Raw genomic sequence first — 21269 nt, 5'->3', positions numbered from 1 at the left:
TTTCATCAAATGGATATCTTTAATGCCTTTATACAAGGTGATTTGTTTGATGATATTTACATGGATTTACCTCAAGGATTCAGAGTCAGGGGAGAATAAGGCAGTATGCAGGCTCAAGAAATCCTTTTATGGGTTAAAACAAGCACCTAGGCATTTTCAACATTGTTAATATGATCATTCTCTATTTACTAAAAGGAGCACAAAAGGTATGACCATTGTATTAGTATATATCGATGACATGCTTATTGTAGGTGACAATCTCAATCTAAATGAAGAAACCAAAGATGCATTACAAAAAATATTTAACATGAAGGACTTGGGAGGGTTAAGGTATTATCTTGCCATGGAATTAGCTAGGTCCAAGGAAGGAATTCTAATGCATCAAACAAAGCATACATTAGAAATCATTTCTGAAAGTGGCCTTGGAGAGGTAAATCCTTCTATGACTCCTATGGAGATAAATGTTAAGTTAACAACTAAGGAGTATGGTGATCATATTTTCAGAGGCACTAATCAAGCAGAACATATTGCATATCAAGGATCATATCAAAGACTTATAGGTAAACTTCTATATATTACCATGAGTAGACATGATATATCATTTTGCATTCAGAATGTATGTTAATATTTAAAAGGTCCCAAGCAGTCTCATATGTAAGCAACACTCAGAATAGTCAAGTATCTGGAATAAAAAACCAGGCTAAGGGGTCTTACTATCCAGTAATAAGAAAAATGTGATAGCAACCTACTGTGATGCATAATGGGATATTCTCTCATCATTTGGAATTCTAAGAAACAAATAACAGTCTCCAAGAGCTCAGTTGAAGCAGAATACAGGAGCTTAGTTTCCACTATCGCAGAGATAGTTGGATAGTTGTGCTAATAAAGGAACTTGGTATTGGTGTTAGTCTTCGCTCAACGTGTATAGTTATAGCAAGGTTGCCATACAATAGCTGCAAATCTAGTGTACTATTAAAGGACTAAACACATTTAAATAAATTGTCATTTCGTTGGAAAAAAGGTTATTCAAGAACTGATTTCAACTAACTAGATTTCTACAAGTAAGCAACCTGTTGATGTATTAACAACAGGATTATCCAGAGTGCAACATGATTTTTTGAGTTCAAATTTAGGTATACAAAACATATTTGCAGTACCTAACTTGAGGGGTTGCAGTACTTAACTTGAGGAGAGTGTTGAAGAAGGAGTTACTTAAAGTCCTAAAGGGTCTATTTGTAATTACACATAACTAGGATTAACTAATCGGTTAGGAGTTTGTTAAATTAGTTAATCGTTAGTTAGGGTTATAGTGGGCTAAACACCTATATAAGTTGTATTAATCAACTCATTGTAACAATGGATTCAATTCTAATGAATATAGAATTCTCAAGATCATCTTCTTCTTCTTTTTCTATTCTAATCATCAAGAGTTCATCTCAATTATTGTACTTCTTCAATTTTAATGGTCTTATTTGTTTCTTATTTTTAAATAGATCAATTAGTTACTTGAATCACTAAACTAAATAATTATAACTAATTTTCTCTTAATTTAGTAAACTACACATGTTGAAAAAAATTCAAAGCCAAATAAATCATGCATCAACAACAATTTAGGAATATTGTTTTTTGAGGAAGAAGATTGTGACTAGGAAATAAGAAAATCATAAGCTTTGATATAACTGAAATTAAAATAATCAATAGAGAACGCATGATTCTCCTAGGATTCATTTTATTTGTTTTACTAGTTGACAATGTAATCACATGCTATCAAACACAAACTACACTAATCAATGAAATTAAAAACAATGAAATATTTCTAATCGAATCAATGCGTTATTGAAACCACCATCCTTTCATTTTTCATCACTCAGAACAATTATTAACATTAATTTTTCTACAATATCACATTTTTATACAGCTTGTGTATTGAGGGTTAAGATCAACTAAAAATAAAATAAATATTAAAGTAGAACACAACAAGAGAAGGAAAAATTCATTTTGTCTAAAAACAAAAAGCAAAACTTTTCATCAGGACATAATTTAAACTATCTTTTCCACTGTTCAAGTATAATAACTTTCCCTTGCATTGTCCATGAAAATAATACCTTTTTATTCCTTTTATAATGAGTCAATATTACTTTTGTAATGTTTCTGTAGGTAATTTTGGGGCTTGTTTCATCTATTCATCATTTCTAGCATTTTTATAGTGACCTCAAGTCATTTATAACATCTTGAGACTATCAGGTCAATCACCATGTTAGTCCTGTGTTTGGTTATTATGTGAATTTATATATTCAGGAGCTTTTGAACCTTGAATAGTCATTTTCGATCAAAAATTTATAAATGACCTCAGAATCCAATTCTGACAATTCCATCAGCTCCACGAGGGTCATTTTGGGCCAGCAACATGGTTGACACGCCTAACAAGGCTTTTGGAGCGAGTTTGTAGGCGTTTTAATTTTCAAGTTTGTCATTGGTCAATTTTATTCATAAACGTGCTCGAATGAGAACTCCATTAGTGTTGTTAGCTCTAAAATATGGAATTTTCTCTTGAACGACCCTTTGTGCGAATCTCGAGGCTAATTCCGAGTCCCCTTGGATGTTGGCTTAAATGGAGTTTTGATTTGGGGCCACTTTTTGTAGCTATGATCTCGCATGAAAATTTATATGTACCATTAATCCAAAATATCAATTTTTTTAGGGTAGAATATTTCGTTTGTATATACGAGATGCTGAACGAAATCGAAATACCCCGTCAGAGTTTTTCAAGTTGCAAAAACTAGCTGACATGCATTCGTTGGTGCAAGCCAAATTTGGTCTTAGCTTTCTTAAGCCTTGGGCTGTGTTTGCAGAGACCATGAGATTTGGTCACCGCCTTTTCAGGGTCCAGGCCACATTTGAAAAGGGTTAGGCTCTGGCCTTCGCTTTTAGGAGGGACTCGACCGCATTCCCAGGACCTTAGCTTTTCTTGCCTTCATGTTTGAAAGATTCTTGCAACATTTGCAAAGGTTAAACATCTTGCTTTTTTGCATTTGCGGCACCTCTAAGTTGCATTAGCAAAGAGCAAAATACAAGGCACCTTTAAGTACCAACTTCCATCAGCAATTGTACTATCAATTTAACTCCATTTTTAGTGGTTTGAAGTCTTGTAATCATGAACTATTGGGGATATGTGTGTGGATGGTTGGAACTATTGTAGGCTCTCCATTCGAGGAAAATTCGAGTTATTGTAGGCTAACATGGCTTGTTTTTATGCTCTAAAATTTGAGTTATAGCTAGCAAGAATAAACTCAGGGTACCAATAATAATATCGAAGTATCATGTATCATCTATAACCCAAACTACAGCGGAACAACATTTAACCCAAGGAATCAATAAAAGGCTCTCCGCCTGCACGACTCCAATCTTAAGTTACCAAATAAAACATAAAACCTCTAGTATCGCAATGAGCCATCGAAATTGGAAGAGTGAATAGAAACTTTGAAAAACTTCATCGACACCTAAACTAAGGCTCGTTCTATTAGACTTAAGTTTGCTACTTCAGTTTATTATGAGTTAAACCATCTAAGACGACGTCAGAGAATAAATAGGTCCTAAATAACACAAGTATCGTTGGTCTAAGGAAAAAACTAGTATAATCCTAGAATAAGGCCAAGCATACTTCATTATACCATAATAATAACATTGAATTCAACTAACTAAAATAGAACTAAACACATAATCCTCGACTAGCATGGTATCACACCTAAAATAGAGCTACTCAAGACCTAAAACATGCTATCAAGAAAAGTAAATAATAAAAATTAGGTATGCACCCCCAATTCCCTCTAATCAACATGTAGTTACATATTCAACCTCAATGTAAGAGAATAGAATTTGTAGTCTATCTTTAGGTCAATCTCGCTTGCTCTAAATCAAAATGTAGGAGCCTTTCCCTTGAAAACGGCCTCAGAATGTTCTCACACTATAAGAAAATAAGATCACAACAACAATAAAATAATTTAAACACAAAAGACACATAATTGAAAATGGGCCAACTTTAGAATTTAATGGAAAGCATGTGATCCGCATCCGAATTTACTGTTTGACTATGTCAAAAGGTCTAAAATATTACCTTGAACTTGTGTTCCAAAATTGAACACAATTCGTGGCTTAGAGCAGAAATACAACCAACATACAACAATAGACATTTTTTGAATAAGGACTAAAAATGAATTTTTAAAGTTAAAATTACCTACTACCGGCAACCAGCAGTGTTACGGCGTCCTTATGCGGCAGCAGCGCTATTGTGGGGCCGGGGTCGACCAAGGGGCATGGGTGTGCACTAGTGAGGTAGGTAGGGTTTGAGTGAAAATGGAAATTAATAATGATTTCTTTTTTAAAACAATGATAATTTACCAACAACGGGATGTCGGTATCTTTTAATATAATTATCTATTTTTACAGATATTTAATAAATATCAACATCATGAAGTCAACTAGATTTAATTAAAATAATAATTTAAAAATACTAGCCTGTTGAGGTCGGTGTTTATTAATTTATTTTAATATACACTTACCTCTTGAGGTCTATTTTATTAATTAAACTTATGTGCATATATATATATATATATATATATATTAGTTTTACGACACGTGTACTAAGTTAAAGTTTCTTAGTAAATAATTATAATTGAAAATAGTGTCAAAGAGTTACTTATAGTTTTTAGATCAAAATGACCAAATATCATTAAAACATTTCAAAATAAATTCAAAGTTTCAATATTGGAGAAAGTGACATTTCTTTAGTAGTATTATTTGTTCATTCACTGAATTTTGTAAACAAATCTAATCAACAAAATAGAAAAAACTACCCATTTAGAAAATGTGGCCAATAACCTTTCCTCTTGATGTTATGAACACAAATGATGTACATCTTTTAAGTACAAATTTTGTTAATATGCATACTTGAAATTTAATATGTGCATGACACTAATAAGGATTACCATAAGTATTTCAATATTTTATCCTAATATGTAACTCCCTATGTCCCAATTTATATGACTTACTATCCTTTTTAGTCTGTCCCAAAAAGAATGATATACTTCTATATTAAGTAATTATTTAACTATAAAATGTCTATTTTCCCCTTAATGAAATGATTTACAGCCACACATATTTCTATGATTAATTTAGGGCCACAAGTTTTAAAAGTCTTCCTTTCTTTCTTAAACTCTGTATCGATTCAAACTACCACAAATAAAATGGTACAGGTGGAGTATTAGTCCATTAACATTTGAGTAAGACTATCATAGAGAGGTAATTTTACAAAACAAAGTGTACTTCCTTTCTCAAGCCTTGGGCTGTGTTTGCAGAGACCAAGAGATTTGTTCACCGCCTTTGCAAGGTCCAGGCCACATTTGAAAAGGGTTAGGCTCTGGCCTTTGCTTTCGCAGGGACTCCACCGCATTTGCAGGCCCTTAGCTTTCCTGCCTTCACGTTCGAAGGATTCTTGCCACATCTTCAAAGGTTAAACATCTTGCTTTTCGAATTTGCGGCACCTCTAAGTTGCATTAGCAAAGAGGAAAATACAAGGTAGTGTAAGTACCAACTTCCATCAGCAATTATACTATCAATTTAACTCCATTTTTAGTGGTTTGAAGTCTTGTAATCATGAACTATTGGGGAATGTGTGTGGATGGTTGGAACTACTGTAGGCTCTCCATTCGAAGAAAATTCGAGTTATTGTAGGTTGTCATTACTTGTTTTTAAGCTCTAAATTTTTAGTTATAGCAAGCAAGACTAAACTCAGGGTACCAATAAGACCATCGCCCAGTAGATAATAAGCTCCCAAGGACACTAGCCTAGTTAGCAAGAGTAAATATGTGGGAACCAAAAAGAACATCGAAGTGTTTGTTGACACCCAATTTTGACCCTCTCCGAAAGAAATAAATTCACGAGCTTCTTACATCCCAAACGAGTTGAAATAATAACTTTATAAAACTCAAAATATCTTTCTTAAAGTCATCTTAAAGTAGCTTTAGTCGATTTTTTTATAATTTAAATAATATATCTTTTATATGTTTTATATAATTAACTTATTTCATAAAATACTCGAAAATCGTCTCAAAAAAATTTTAGTTTTGCTTAACACTTTAATAATGTAATTTTGTCTAAATTAGTATTCATATGTTTTGAGTCCCTAGTTATAATTAAGTTAATTATTTTATCTTGTTTTAATTAAAAAGCTCGTCAATTAATAAACGTCAATTCAATTTATTTAAACTTTGGCCGAATTCGCTAATTTAACTAAATTTGGTTACGTTGTAATTTCACTTGGCCAATGATAATTAGGCAACTTTCACATATAGCAAACAAAAAAATCATATTTGTATAATATAGCAAATTTTGCATAATTGCGCTCCATAGCAAACAAAAAAAACTGTATAATTCGCTATACATATAAAAGTGTATAATTTGCTGGCCTAAATTGTATAATTCGCTGGCCTATTTCGTTGCAATTGTATAATTAGCTTTGCATACAGTTGAATCGAATTAAAATGTATGTATATTGCATAATTATAAGTGTATAGCAAGAAGATATATGTTTTTCTCGCTTTATACAAAAACAGAAACACAATATATATACTTCTGTTGTATAAAGCTAGAAAAAATTGTATTTCACTGCAATTGTATAATTCACAATTGTATAATTCTTTGGCCTTTTTCTCTGCAATATTTGAAGTAAAATGTTTGTAAATTATATAATTAAGTGTATAACACGAAGATATACATTTTTGCATGTGTATATACAATTTTCTCTCGCTTTATACAAAACAGAAACAGAAATTATACACTTCTGTGTATAAAGAGAGAGAGGCGAGAATGGGAGAGTGGCGAGCGAGACTTCTGGGAGAGAGACGCCTGGCAAATTTTTGTCAATGTTTGCTATGGAGCACAATTAAATCAAACCCTAGCTATTCAATTTAATTTAGGTTATTAGTTTGCTATTTTATACAATTTTCTCATGATAATTTAATGGCTAATTTAAAGGAAAAATAACTTAAATACACAACTACAATTTTTATATTCTCCAATTTTCCCTACTTTTTTTAAATATTACATAATTCTTTTTTTTTATTTTAGTGTAAGTTTTTAGATACATTACATTCTCTCTCTTATAATACACATTTACCCATTTTAATGCCTATTTTTTCTCCACTAAAACACTCAACCTCTTAAATCAGTTTTTGAATTTTAAATTTTATCCATTTAAACACTCAACCTTTTAATCAGCTTTATGATTTTGAATTTTTAAATTTAATTAATTTTAATTAAAAGACCAAATTTTGAAATTTTGAATTTCAAAATTTAAAAAATTTGAAATTTAAAAAAGTAAAAATATCAGGAAGCAGGACAACTTCCATTAACTTCTACCGTCTTCTTCTTACTCCATCAAATTTCAGTTCTTTTTTTTCCTTAATCATCTTCATTCATCTTAACCCATTACATTTTTTTCTTTTCTTCTTTGCAAGATTCTTTCATAAATTAATTATTGGATTTACTACCTCTCTCGTTGATAAGTGCAAGCAAGCCTCGAATCCTCACTTTCATTCTTTAGCTCTATTATGGTAAATTCCCACATTGGAAAGAAAATAGGAAAAAGTTTTTTCATGATCCTATGAATCTTCAGAAGGATTCAAACAAAGACTCTGGCGAAATATCAAAATCAAAGGTTGTCAAAATACAACAAAAAAAAGAAAAAAGAAGCAGCAAACATTGTTGTTAGGCCTATATTGTCTCGGGTTAGTATTTTGGTACTTAAAACTGTTGTTGAAATTAGTAAAAATTTTAAGGAATCTAGTGTGCTTGCCGATACATTTGAATAAGTGTATATAGTGTTTTAGAGGTGAATTGATACATGAATTTGTTGTGTATCATAATATTTTATATGTATCATGAAGTTTTGAAAATTGTTGTAATGTATCATTCAATAAGTTTCGTAAATGCGTCATCAACTGTGTTTGATGATACATATAGAATCAGTGTGTACAGTGTTTAGTCAATTCACTGATACATGTAGTAGATATGTATCACATGTTTTGCATATAGTATGAATTTCTGAAAACTGATATCATGTATCAGTAAGGTATTAGTTGTTTAGTTGATGTACTGATACATGTTTGAAAATTGTTATAATGTATCATTCACTAAGTAATAAATGTGTCATTAACTGTACTTGATGATACATATAGAATCAGTGTGTATATTGTTTAGTCGATGTTTCTCATACATGTATTAGATATGAAATTAAATCTCCAACAACGATTTCGTCGATTTTGTAACTTTCATATTGCAATTCGTTCACCCAAATTCCGGAATGTCTCATCAAAATCGAAGTATTCATCTTGAAAAATCCACTGTAACAACAATAAAATTATTGTAGTTCGAAATTTAACAGATTGTTCAAAAAAAATTGTTTTCAAAATAGATGACATAATCTTTGTTTTTCAAAATTTGAAATTAATATCCAATTAAGTGCTGATTTTATGCTGATTAATGATATGTTACCGTAAATTTAGTTGTTTTATTAACAACATTAACTGTACTGTTTTTTCCCCTTTTTTTTCTCAACAGTTTAAAATTACCATGTATTATTTACCATGTATCACTAGAGTCTAAAGTATCACGGCTCAACAAATTTAAGGGATTTTTTGTAAATACTAAATTTGTCTGGACAAAATGATATTATTGAATTACACTATGGGATTCTTTAAATTTTTACTAATTTAAATCTGGCCTTACCGTTTCATCTTCCAATCTCTTAAGAGTAAAATTTGGGCCCTTTTCATCTATTTCCATTGCCCCATTCCTAAAATTTTAGTCATCCCATTTTACCTTGATTTGAATTAATTTCCAGCAACTTCTTTTCCAGATTCAGTCAGCCCAACTCCCCTTGAACGCGGCCCATTCCATAGACCCGACCCAGCCCCAATCTCTTCCCAAAAGAGACGCAGAATAGCGTGACAATTCCCAAAAAAATAACGCCCCAAAGTAGAGACCAGTATGATGGTTCTTTGTCCCTTTCTTCAACGTTCCTCTCCTTTTTTCGTACCAGCAGCTGCAAATCCGTCCTTGTGGCCTTGAGATGGGGACACATCGTTCGCCAAGGACCTCGAGTCAATCCAAGCCTTTGGTTTCCTTTCCTCTTCCGGAATGGAGCCGAATCGTCAGGAAACGGTGTCTCCCTCAATTTGTGAAAGAGATTTGGACTTTGAAATTCGAATTTGGACCCATCCTCACTCAATTTCCCCCAAAAATCAAACCCTAATAACCCCTATGTATATTCTCTTTCGCTTCATTGTAAAAGGGGGAAATTTTTTTCGGTGACAGAAAACTTTACTTGGTGAATAGTTGAAATTTGAGAGGAAAATATAGTAAACTATCAGCTGCAATTATTTGAGGATAAGTTCTCAGAAGCAAAAATAAAAAAAAAAGTGAGAGTTTAGGCCTTGTTTGAGTGCCTTGCTTGTTTCTTCGTTCACCGGAGTTTTCTTTGAGTCGTCGGAAGTTGGCGCTTTCAAAGCTGGTTAGATATCCCTGTTTTGCTGCACTTCGAAAGGTAATACTCACCTCGTTTGAAGCATAATTTGTTCCGAATGTTTGCTCGTTTGACTATCGACTGTGTGAGTTGCTTGTGTTAATTTTTTACTCACTATTAGCTGCAAAGCAGTAACCAATCTGCCTATTAGCCCATGAGGTTGTGTGTTTACGTCCTCGTTTGAAATTTTGATGTTTCATTTGGCCCCGAACCCTTGCTTGTGCACTACTTTAATCTTCTTATTTCCTTACTGTCTCAACTACTTACTTGTGAAGGGCTATGGATCAGTAATGATTTCATGATCTACATTTCAAAAATGTGTGTCTCTGTTCTTTATTTTGGTCTAGTTGATATTTTCTAAGGAGGTCAAAACCATGCTTATTTGTCGTTTAATTCGATTCCGTTGGCTACATTTTCGTATTTGATGCTTAGAGGCTGAATGAATTTGAAACATCCCTGTAAATTCGTGTAAGTTCAGTTTGTTTGAGATCATTCTTCATTTTGATATGAACTTTGTTCGAGTCGGGATTAACCCTGTTTTGCTCATTTGTTAGTCGAAAGTTGCTTATTATTTGTAGTCAGCTCCTTGAAATATCGTGAAACTTATCCGAAATGGACATTTGTTTCCCTCTTCTGTTTGTCTTGGTTCAATCTGCTCTATAAGCATGTTGGCCAGATCTAGTGCTCGATTAGAAGCTCTTAAAACAGCATACTGTCATCCCTAGATTAGAAATCGCAACTTCAGTTTGGATCATAAATATCTATTAATTGTTTGATATATTGAGGGGTAGAAACCTTTTTTGGAGGATGTTGTCAGTTAAAATACCAATAGTTTTCCAACCTTTGGTCTACATTTGAAGATATCTATCTTAGTTTTAGTTGCCATCTTTCTCGGCTACTTATATGGTGTCTTTGCTTAATAGTGATCTCCTTGCATTCTATACTTTATTTCATGTCTATTTGCATTTATGCATAACATGTTAGCTCGGACGAATAAACTCTTTGGTTTTGATTACTTATAGTTATATTTACTTCCGTTTAGAATGGTTTGGCAAAAAAAAAAAAGATCTTACTAGTTTTCTCCCTTGTTTAAAAGGTTGGATTTAGCAATGTCAGATCTCACCGAATGAATTATCTTGACATTGGCATTAGGTGGTCCATTGGAATAAATATGCAATATGTTTTCTCTTTATACATTTGAGTTCAATATTATCCAAGGACTATATGTTCCCTGAACATGGTATGTTCTTAAGTATGCATACACGCACAATACATGCTACTGTCTAGAGAGTTTTTTATTTTTTTAAAGATTTTGTTAGTGCTATTCACTTGGTCTTCGAGTCATGCATTTTAGCTTCATTCAAATCCCTTAAGTAGCTTTCCTTTGTTTTTAAAATAAAATCTGCTTTCTTTTAATATATATCTTGTTTCTTATATTATTTCATATGCTAACCCATTTCTATTTTCTTGCATGTAAAAAATTTCTTTGGGTCCTTACGGACTTTACTTCATCCATTTGCATCCTCTCATCGAGACGTAAAGGCTCACACCACCGTATCCGAGTCGTCCATCCCGTTATAACTGGTGTACAGATCAAAATCAGCAAATTTGTTGCTGGGAATTAATTTGCAGGTCCCCGAAAAGCCGAAAAAATAGGTCGATGTACAGACCATATACACTGGTATACAATGTGAATATACAATATGCAGTTGGAAAACGTGGCCAGGAAATTAAAAACGCAAAAATACAAAGTTTTGGTTGAAATAGCAGGTTCAGGAGCGCAAAACTTGTCAATATACACAGCTTATACATAGAATATACACTCAAAATGTATCATGACTTTGGAAAGAAAATAGGCCTAAAGGCCCTAAAAACTGCAGCAGCAGAATTTGGGCCTAGGGCCCAAATTTTACGTTTTCTCCCTTTCTTATTTATTTATCATGACATTTGACTAATTATTTTATCTGATTTTGGTTTGATTTAATTATTTTCCTATGATAGACATTCCTTTTATTTATACATATATTTATTTATATACATATAATTTTACTTAGTTTTTGTTCTACTTCTTGGTCTTTGTCAACCCTTAAGTTCATCCCTTTAGGTCATCGCCTTAGCTATTTCCCTTAAAAAGAGATAATTAATTTAAATGATAATGTTAAATAAGAGTAAAATATATATATATATATATATATACATGTGTAAAAAGTTATTTTTACAAGTCACTTAGCTTTTTTTCTATTTTTAATCTTATTAACCCTTTTATGTCACTCCCCCTTATAAATGATTTCCCCTTTTCCGTAAAAAAAAGTTTAATTTAATAATAGTAAATTAAAAAAAAAAAGTCTCCTTACTTGGTTAAAATTTAAAAATGATTAAAAAGTCATTTTAGTCAAATTGCCGGCAACTGCAGGTTAGCGGGCATTCCGAGGGCCTAACACGTTCTCGGAATGTACATTTGAACTTCTAACCATCCTCAATAGATTTTTATCTATTATACATCTTTTGAAAAATAATTTTATGTTTTTTCTTAATTTTTACTAAAAATCAAGTGGCGACTCTGTTAATTCGGAAAACTGATTTCTCTTAAATCATAAGATTAATTGATTTTTCGAAACTTAGTTAATAGTAATTTTTTCTTTTACCATTTTTTTTATTAAAACAGTATCATGTATCATCTATAACCCAAACTACAGCGGAACAACATTTAACCCATGGAATCGATAAAAGGCTCTCCACCTGCACGACTCCAATCTTGAGTCACCCAATTAAACATAAAACCTCTAGTATCGCAATGGGCCATAGACATTGGAAGAATGAATAGAAACTTTGAAAAACTTAATCAACGCCTAAACTAAGGCTCATTCTATTAGTCTTAAGTTTGCTACTTCAGTTTATAATGAGTTAAACCATCGAAAACGACGTCGGAGAAGTAAAAGTCCTAAATAACACAAGTATCGCTGGTCTAAGGAAAACACTAGTCTAGTCATAGAATAAGTCCAAGCATACTTCATTATACCATAATAACAACATTGCATTCAACTCACTGATATAGCACTAAACATATAATCCTCCATTAGATGGTATCACACTTAAAATACAGCTACTCAAGCCCTAAAAGATGTTATCAAGAAAAGTAAATAAGGAAAACTAGGTATGCACCCCCAATTCCCTCTAATCAACATGTAGTTACACATTCAACCTCAATCAAAGAGAATGGAATTCGTAGTCTACCTTTAGGTCAATCTCGCTTGCTCTAAATCACAATGTCCGAGCTTTTCCCATGAAATCGGGATTAGAATGTTCTCACGCTATCAAAAAATAAGATCACAACATCAATACGGTTATTTAAACACAAACAATACATAATTGAAAATGGTCCAACTTTAGAATCAAATAAAGATAATGGGATCCGCATCCGAATTTACTATTTGACTTTGTCAAAAGGTCTAAAATATAACCTTGAACTTGTGTTCCAAAAATGAACACAATTCGAGGCTCAGAGCAGCAATACAAACAACATACAACAATAGATATGTTTTAAATAAGGACTAAAAATGAATTTTTGAAAGTTAAAATTACCTGCTGCCATTACCTGCTGCCGGCGAGCAACAGTGTTGCGACGTCCTCCTCCTACTGCGGTACTGGCATGGCGGTGGCGTGAATCAAGGGGCATGGGTGTGTACTAGTGAGGTAGGTGGGGCTTGAGTGAAAAGGGAAATTAATCATCATTTCTTCTTTAAAACAATTAATAATTTACCGACCACGGGATGTCGGTATCTTTTAATATAATTATCTATTTTAGCAAATATTTAATAAATATCGACATCATGAAGCCGATTAGATTTAAATAAAATTATAATTTATATATACTAGCCTCTTGAGGTCGGTGTTTATTAATTTATTTTAATATACACTAATCTCTTGAGGTCTATTTTATTAATTAAACTTATCTGCATAGATACACACACACACACAATATATATATATATATATATATATATATATATATATATATATATATATATATATATATATATATATATATATATATATACACACACACACGTCACATGCGTTGCATGTGTGTATTATGTATATAGTATACGATGTTATAAAAGACAGTAAGCATTACTTAGTTAATGTTTTTTAGTAAATAATTATAATTAAAAATATTGTCATAGAGTTACTTTTAGTTTTTAGATCAAAATAACCAGATATCATTAAAACATTTCAAAATAAATTCAAAGTTTTAATATTGGAGAAACTGACATTTCTTTTGTAGTATATTCCTTAATTCACTGAATTTTGTAAACATATCTAATCCACAAAATAGAAAAAATATACCCATTTAAAAAATGTGGCCAATACTTTACTCTTGAGGTTATGAACATAAATGATGTACATCATTTAAGTACAAATTTTGTCTTAAATATGCATACTTGAAATTTAATATGTGCATGACACTAATAAGGATTACAATAAGTATTTCAATATTTTATCCTAATATGTAATATATATTTTACAAATTATTTCTCCCTATGTCCCAATTTATATGACTTACTTTCCGTTTTAGTCCGTCCCAAAAAGAATTATATATTTCAATAGTAAGTAATTAATTAACTATAAAATGTTTATTTTACCATTAATGAAATGATTTACAGCCACACATATTTTTATCATTAATTTTGGGCCACATGTTTTAAAAGTCTTCCTTTTTTTTCTCTTAAACTCTGTATCGAATCAAACTGCCTCACATAAAATGAGACGGATGGAGTATTACACAATTAATATTTGAGTAAGACTTTCATAGAGAGGTAATTTTACCCAATAAAGTGTACTTTGTTGTTAATGATGGTTAAATAAAAGTTTTTGTGAGTCGATGGTCGGAAACTATTGTAGGCTCTCCATTCGAGGTAAATTCGAGTTATTTTAGGTTGTCATGACTCGTTTTTGTGCTATAAATTTTGAATGGTTGTATGTTGGTTCTCTTGACTGCCTCGTGGCCCTTAGTGTTCCATTATGGAGCACACATGATTCCCATTTGATTCAAAAGTTGTCCTATTTTCATTCATGTTTATTTAGTGTTGAAATGACCGCAGTGGCGTTGTGATCCTATTTTTGATAGTATGACAACATTTTGAGGCCGTTTACAAGGGAAAGACTCTGACATTGTGATTTTAGGGAACTCGAGGATCAGCCTAAAGGTAGACTATGACTTCCCTTCTCTTAGATTGAGGTTGAATGTGTAATAACATGTTGATTAGACTGAATTGGGGGCGGTTAGCTTGTTTTTCTTTTTTCTTTTCTTGATACATTGTTATAGGACGTGATTGGCTCAATTTTGGGCGTAGTACCATGCTAGTCGGGAATTATGTATTTAGTTATATTTTTGTGAGTTGACTTGTATGTTGTTATTATGGTATAATTAAGCATGATTGGCCTTAATTTATGACTAGACTAGTTTTTGCCTTAGACTGCGATACTTGTTGTCTTTAGGAATTATTTGTTCTCCGACATTAATCCAGACAGTTTAACTCATTATAAAATGAACTAGCAGACTTAAGTATAATAAAATGAGTCTTAGTAAATTTAGTTTTGAATATTCTTGAGTACTCCTTGAGTTGAGTTTAATGTTTGAAAAGTGGTAAGTATGTTTCCATTTTTATCAAGTTTCAAGCTTATGTTAAGATTTAGAATTCCCCTAGTAAGCTCATACATTCCACGTACTGAGCCATTTGGCCTGCATCTTTTCATGATGAAGACACAAGTATTTAGGATCTCAAGAGAAGCTTCGCTAATACATCCAGAGCTCGAATTATCTATGGTGAGCCTCCTTGCTTCAGGAGGATTTAATTTACTTTTCGGTTTAGTCAGGATATCGTGGGTCTTGTCCCGATTTCCATCTTTGTCAGTTAGAGGCTTCATAGATAGTCTGTATAGTTGACGATTCTGTATTATTCATTTATTTTATTAAATTTTATAAAGACTTAAGTTGCCTATTTTTAGGTTAGTATATATTTAATTATTCAATATTTTCTTTTCGGTTAAAGTTTTTATTGAACTTTGATGAAATTTTGTTTCAGTTATTAAGCTTTTGTGTTATTAAGTTAGTCTTCCGCTTATAGTCAGCCAGGATGAGGGTTCGCTTAACAACGGTTCATGAGTACTGACAACGTCCAGGGGTAGATTCTGGTCGTGACATTTTTAAATTAAGAAAAGTCAAAAAAAGACCTTTTGTTTACTTAAGTTAAAGAAGGTCACTTTTGAACTTCTTTTTTTAAATGGAAAACGGAATAAAGAAAACCAAACTAAATGCCTAAAGTTGAGCTTGAACACAAACATTGAGGCGGTTCTGCACAACCTTAGCCATTAGTCTATCTACCTTTATTGTATCAAGGTTGTTCAATAATTAATATATATCGACTATTGTCGATATTTAACACATATTTCATAGGTCCGACCCTGGTAGAACGTAGTGGATCCAAGATCAACAATAGTTGCATAACCTCTAGGTGTTTTATCTGTACCCACATTTGTAGCATCATTAGAAGGGAGCAAAGAGATATTCAAATAGGAATAGAAAAGATCATCATCAACGAGGAATTTCTAGTAAGTGCGAGTTGTCAGCTCGCGTTCACTACGTCCCTACCCTTTGTACACATCGCCCGTCGCTCCTACCAATTGAATGATCCGGTGAAATGTTCGGATCGCGGCGACGTGGGCGGTTTAATGTCCACAACTTCACGACAAGTCCATTGAACCTTGTCATATATAGGAATGAAAAGTCGTAACAAGGTTTTCGTAGGTGAACTTGCGAAAGGATCATTATCGAAACCTGCAAACAAGAACGACCCATAAACATGTTTTAAACACTTAGGCGCGGTGCGCGCCTCCCTGCTGTCGCCCAACAGGCGCAAGATCTTCGTGCGACCAACGAACCCCGACGCAGAAAGCACCAAGGAATACTAAAATCAACATCCTTCCCCTCGCGCCTCGTTTGCGGATAATGCGTAGGGACATACGCTGCTCTGTAAACACAACTGACTCTAGGCAACGGATATCTCGACTTTCGCATTGATGAAGAACATAGCGAAATGTGATACTTGGTGTGAATTGCAGAATCCCGTGAACCATCGAGTCTTTGAATGCAAGGTGTGCCGGAAGACATTTGGATGAGAGCACGTCTACCTAGGCATCACGCATCGCGTCTCCCACCGCACGCTGCAAGGCTCAACGCAGGGGTGAAAGCTGGCCTCCCATGCGCCACGAGCGTGCGACTGGACTAAATGTGAGTCATGTCGATGGACGTTGTGGTGGTTGAAACTCAACTTTCTCTTGTTGTCGCGGATACAACCCATCGCATGTCCGGTCTCCTAGACCCTGAATGCGCCTTTCGAGGTCGTCGAACCGCGACCCTACGTCAGGCGGGATTACCCGCTGAGTTTAAGCATATCAATGAGCAGAGGAAAAGAAACTTACAAGGATTCCCTTAGTAACGGAGAGCGAACCAGGAACAGACCATCTCTAGAGTCGGGCGGCTCCGTCGTCCGAATTGCAGTTTGGAGAAGCGTTTTCAGCGACGAACTAGGCCCAAGTACCCTGGAAGGGAGAGACAGAGAGGGTGAGAGCTCCGGTGTGCCTGGACCTTGCTGCACCACGAGGCACTATCTATGATTCGGGTTGTTTTGGAATGAATCCCAAATCAAGCGGTGAATTAGGTCCAAGGCTAAGTACAGGCGAGAGACAGATAACAAACAAGTACCGCGAGAGAAAGATGAAAAATATTTTGAAAAGAGATTCAAAGAGTGCTTGAAATTATCGGGAGGGAGGCGGATGGGGGCCGGTGATGCACCTCGATCGGATGTTGAACAATGATAAGCCGGTTCACAGATCGACTAGGGGCGTGGACTAGAGTGGATTTGAGAGGATGGGGGAGGCAAAAGCGTGAGCCCTTGATATACACGTGGAACACCGTCTCCCCGATTATGGCAGGCAGCGTGCGCCTCTGTCATGCTTCGGCATCTGCGCACTCCGAACGTTGGCCTGTGGGATCCTCAACAGGCGATTAAAACCTTAAGGCGTAAGGAAGCTGATTGGTGGGATCCCCATGATGGACTGTGTTTGCAGACACCACGAGATTTGGTCACCGCCTTAGAAGGGTCCAATCCACATTTTAAAAGGGTTAGGATTTGGCCTTCGCTTTCACAGGGACTCGACCCGCATTCACAGGCTCTTAACTTCTCTTGCCTTTGCGTTCGAAGGATTTTTGCCACATTTGCAAAGGTTAAACATCTTACTTTTTGCATTTGCGGCACCTCTAACTTGCATTATCAAAGTTGAGGTGGCTCAGCACAACCATAGCCATTAGTCTATCTACCTTTATTGTATCAAGGTTGTTCAATAATTAATATATATCCTCAATTGTCGATATTTAACACATATTTCATAGCTCCGCCCCTGGTAGAACATAGTAGATCCAAGATCAACAATAGTTGCATAGCCTCTAGGTGTTTTATTTGTACCCACATTTGTAGCATCATTAGAAGAGAGCAAAGAGGTTTTCAAATAGGAATAGAATCATCATCAACGAGGAATTCCTAGTAAGTGCGATTTATCAACTCGCGTTCACTACGTCCCTGCATTTGTACACACCGCCCGTCGCTCCTACCAATTGAATAATCCGGTGAATTGTTCGGATCGCGGCGACGTGGGCGGTTCAATGCCCACGACTTCGCGAGAAGTCTGTTGAACCTTATCATATATAGGAAGGAGAAGTCGTAACAAGGTTTCCGTAGGTGAACATGCGGAACGATCATTATCGAAACCTGCAAAGAAGAACGACCCATGAACACGTTTTAAACACTTGGGGGAGGTGCGCGCCTCCCTCCTGTCGCCCAACACGCGCAAAATCTTCGTGTGACCAACAAACCCGGGCGCGGAAAACACCAAGGAATACTAAAATTGATAGCCCTACCCTCGCGCCCCATTTGCGGATCATGCAGAGGGACACACGCTGCTCTCTAAACACAAATGACTCTTGGCAACAGATATTTTGGCTCTCGCATTGATGAAGAACATAGCGAAATGTGATACATGGTGTAGATTGCAAAATCCCGTGAATCATCGAGTATTTGAACGCAAGGTGCACCCGAAGCCATTTGGATGAGAGCATGTCTACCTGGGCGTCATGCGTCGCGTCTCCAGCCACACGCTGCAAGGCTCAGTGTGGGGGTGAAAGGTGGCCTCATGTGAGCCACGAGTGCGCGGCTGGACTAAACACAAGTCCATGTCGATGGAAGTTGTGGTGGTTGAAACTCAACTTTCTCTTGTTGTCGCGGCTACAACCTATCACGTGTCTAGTCTCCCAGACACTGAATGCGCCTTCCGAGGCCCTCCGATCGCAATGCTAGGTCAGGCGGGATTACCCGCTAGTTTAAGCATATCAATGAGCAGAGGAAAAGAAACTTACAAGGATTCCCTTAGTTACTGAGAGCGAACCAGGAACAACCCAACCTCAGAATCAGGCGGCTCGGTCGTCCGAATTGCAGTTTGGAGAAGCGTCCTCAGCGGCGAACCGGACCCAAGTCCCCTGGAAGGGGGCTCTAGAGAGGGTGAGAGCTCCGTTGTGCCCGGACCGTGTCACACCACGAGGCGCTGTCTATGTGTCGGGTTGTTTGGGAATGCAACCTAAATGAAGCGGTGAATTACGTCCAAGGCTAAGTACAGGCGAGAGATAGATAACAAACAAGTACCGCGAGGAAAAGATGAAAAAGACTTTGAAAAGAGAGTCAAAGAGTGCTTGAAATTGTCGGGAGGGAAGTAGATGGGGGCTGGCGATGCGCCTCGATCGAATGTGGAACAATGATAAGCTGGTTCACAGATCGACTCGGGGCACGGACCAACATCTATTGGAGAGGAGGGGGGAGGCAAAAGTGTGAGCCCTCGATATACACGTGGAACGCCGTCTCCCCGATTATGGCAGGCAGTGCGCGCCTCTGTCATGCTTCAGCATCTGCGCACTCCGGACGTTGGCCTGTGGTATCCTCATTCGACCCGTCTTGAAACACAGACCAAGGAGTGTTAAAGTGTGCGAGTCAACAGGCGAGTAAAACCTTAAGGCGTACGGAAGATGATTGGTGGGATTCGCGTGAGGGACTGTGTTTGCAGACACAATGAGATTTGGTCACCGCTTTTGCAGGGTACAATCCACATTTGAAAAGGGTTAGGATTTGGCCTTCGCTTTCACTGGTACTCGACCCGCATTCACAGGCTCTTAACTTCTCTTGCCTTCGCGTTTGAAAGATTCTTGCCACATTTGCTAAGGTTAAACATCTTGCTTTTTGCATTTGCGGCACCTCTAAGTTGCATTATCAAAGAGCAAAATACAAGGCACCTTTAAGTACTAACTTCAATCAGCAATTATACTATAAATTTAACTCCATTTTTAGTGGTTTGAAGTCTTGTAATCATGAAATGTTGGGGATATGTGTGCGGATGTTTGGATGTATGTAGGCTCTCCATTCGAGGAAAGTTCTAGTTATTGTAGGCTGCCATGAATTGATTTTATGCTCTAAACTTTGAGTTATAGCTAGCAAGACTAAACTTAGGGTAACAATAAGACTATCACCCTGTAAATAGTAAGATCCCAAGGGCATTAGACCAGTGAGCAAGAGTAAACATGTGGGACCCAATAAGAACAAAGAATTATCATGTATCATCTATAACCCAAACTACAGTGGAACAATATTTAACCCAAGGAATCGATAAAAGGCTCTCCGCCTGCATGACTCCAATCTTAAGTCACCCAATAAAGCATAAAACCTCTGGTATCGCAATGGCCATAGAAATTGGAAGATTGAATAGAAACTTTGAAAAATTGAATCGACGCCTAAACTAAGGCTCATTCTATTAGACTTAAGTTTGCTACTTCATCTTATAATGAGTTAAACCATTTAAAACGATGTCAAAGAAGTAAAAGTCCTAAATACCATAAGTATCACTGGTCTAAGGAAAAAACTAGTCTAGTCCTAGAAAAATGCCAAGCATACTTCATTATACCATAATAACAACATTGAATTCGACTCACTAAAATAGAACTAAACACAAAATCCTCGACTATAATGGTATCATACCTAAAATAGTGCTACTCAAGTCCTAAACATGTCATCAAGAAATGTAAATAAAAAACCTAGGTATGTACCCCAAATTCCCTCTAGTGAACATGTAGTTACACATTCAACCTCAATATAAGAGAATGAAATTCGTACTCTACCTTTAGGTCAATCTCGCTTGCTCTAAGTCATAATGTTGGAGCCTTTCTCTTGAAAATGGCCTTAGAATTTTCTCACGCTATCAGAAAATAAGATCACAAGAATAATACAGTTATCTAAAACACAGAAGACACATAATTGATAATGGGCCAAATTTAGAATTTAATGGAAATTATGGCGCATCCAAATTTACTATTTGACTTTGTCAAAATGTCTAAAAAATTACCTTGAACTTGTGTTCCAAAATTGAACACAATTCGAGGCTCAGAGCAGCAATACAACCAACATACAACAATAGATATTTGTTTAATAAGGGCTAAAAATGAATTTTAAAGCTAAAATTACCTGCTGCCGGCAACCAGCAGTGTTGCGACATCCTCATGCGGATGCGGCGCTGGTGTGTCGCCGGGGTTGAC

General features: G+C 35.4%; 1 long non-coding RNA gene and 2 other non-coding genes across 3 annotated transcripts; all 3 read left to right on the top strand.

Moving 5' to 3' along the window:
- The first annotated feature begins 9022 nt into the window (after positions 1-9022).
- On the top strand, positions 9023-11564 carry LOC101252184 (uncharacterized). Its single transcript, XR_182784.5, has 2 exons — positions 9023-9601; positions 11123-11564. It is a non-coding gene; the product is annotated as an uncharacterized lncRNA (long non-coding RNA).
- Positions 11565-16625: 5061 nt separating this feature from the next.
- On the top strand, positions 16626-16781 carry LOC112941615 (5.8S ribosomal RNA). Its single transcript, XR_011221479.1, has one exon. It is a non-coding gene; the product is annotated as a 5.8S ribosomal RNA (ribosomal RNA).
- Positions 16782-18615: 1834 nt separating this feature from the next.
- On the top strand, positions 18616-18771 carry LOC112941596 (5.8S ribosomal RNA). Its single transcript, XR_003247018.2, has one exon. It is a non-coding gene; the product is annotated as a 5.8S ribosomal RNA (ribosomal RNA).
- Positions 18772-21269: the final 2498 nt, after the last annotated feature.

This window comes from Solanum lycopersicum, chromosome 5, assembly GCF_036512215.1.
Source record: "Solanum lycopersicum chromosome 5, SLM_r2.1".
NCBI lineage: Eukaryota > Viridiplantae > Streptophyta > Magnoliopsida > Solanales > Solanaceae > Solanum > Solanum lycopersicum.
Note: the sequence above shows the minus strand (reverse complement) of the source record. Positions and strands in the feature narration are given on the sequence as shown.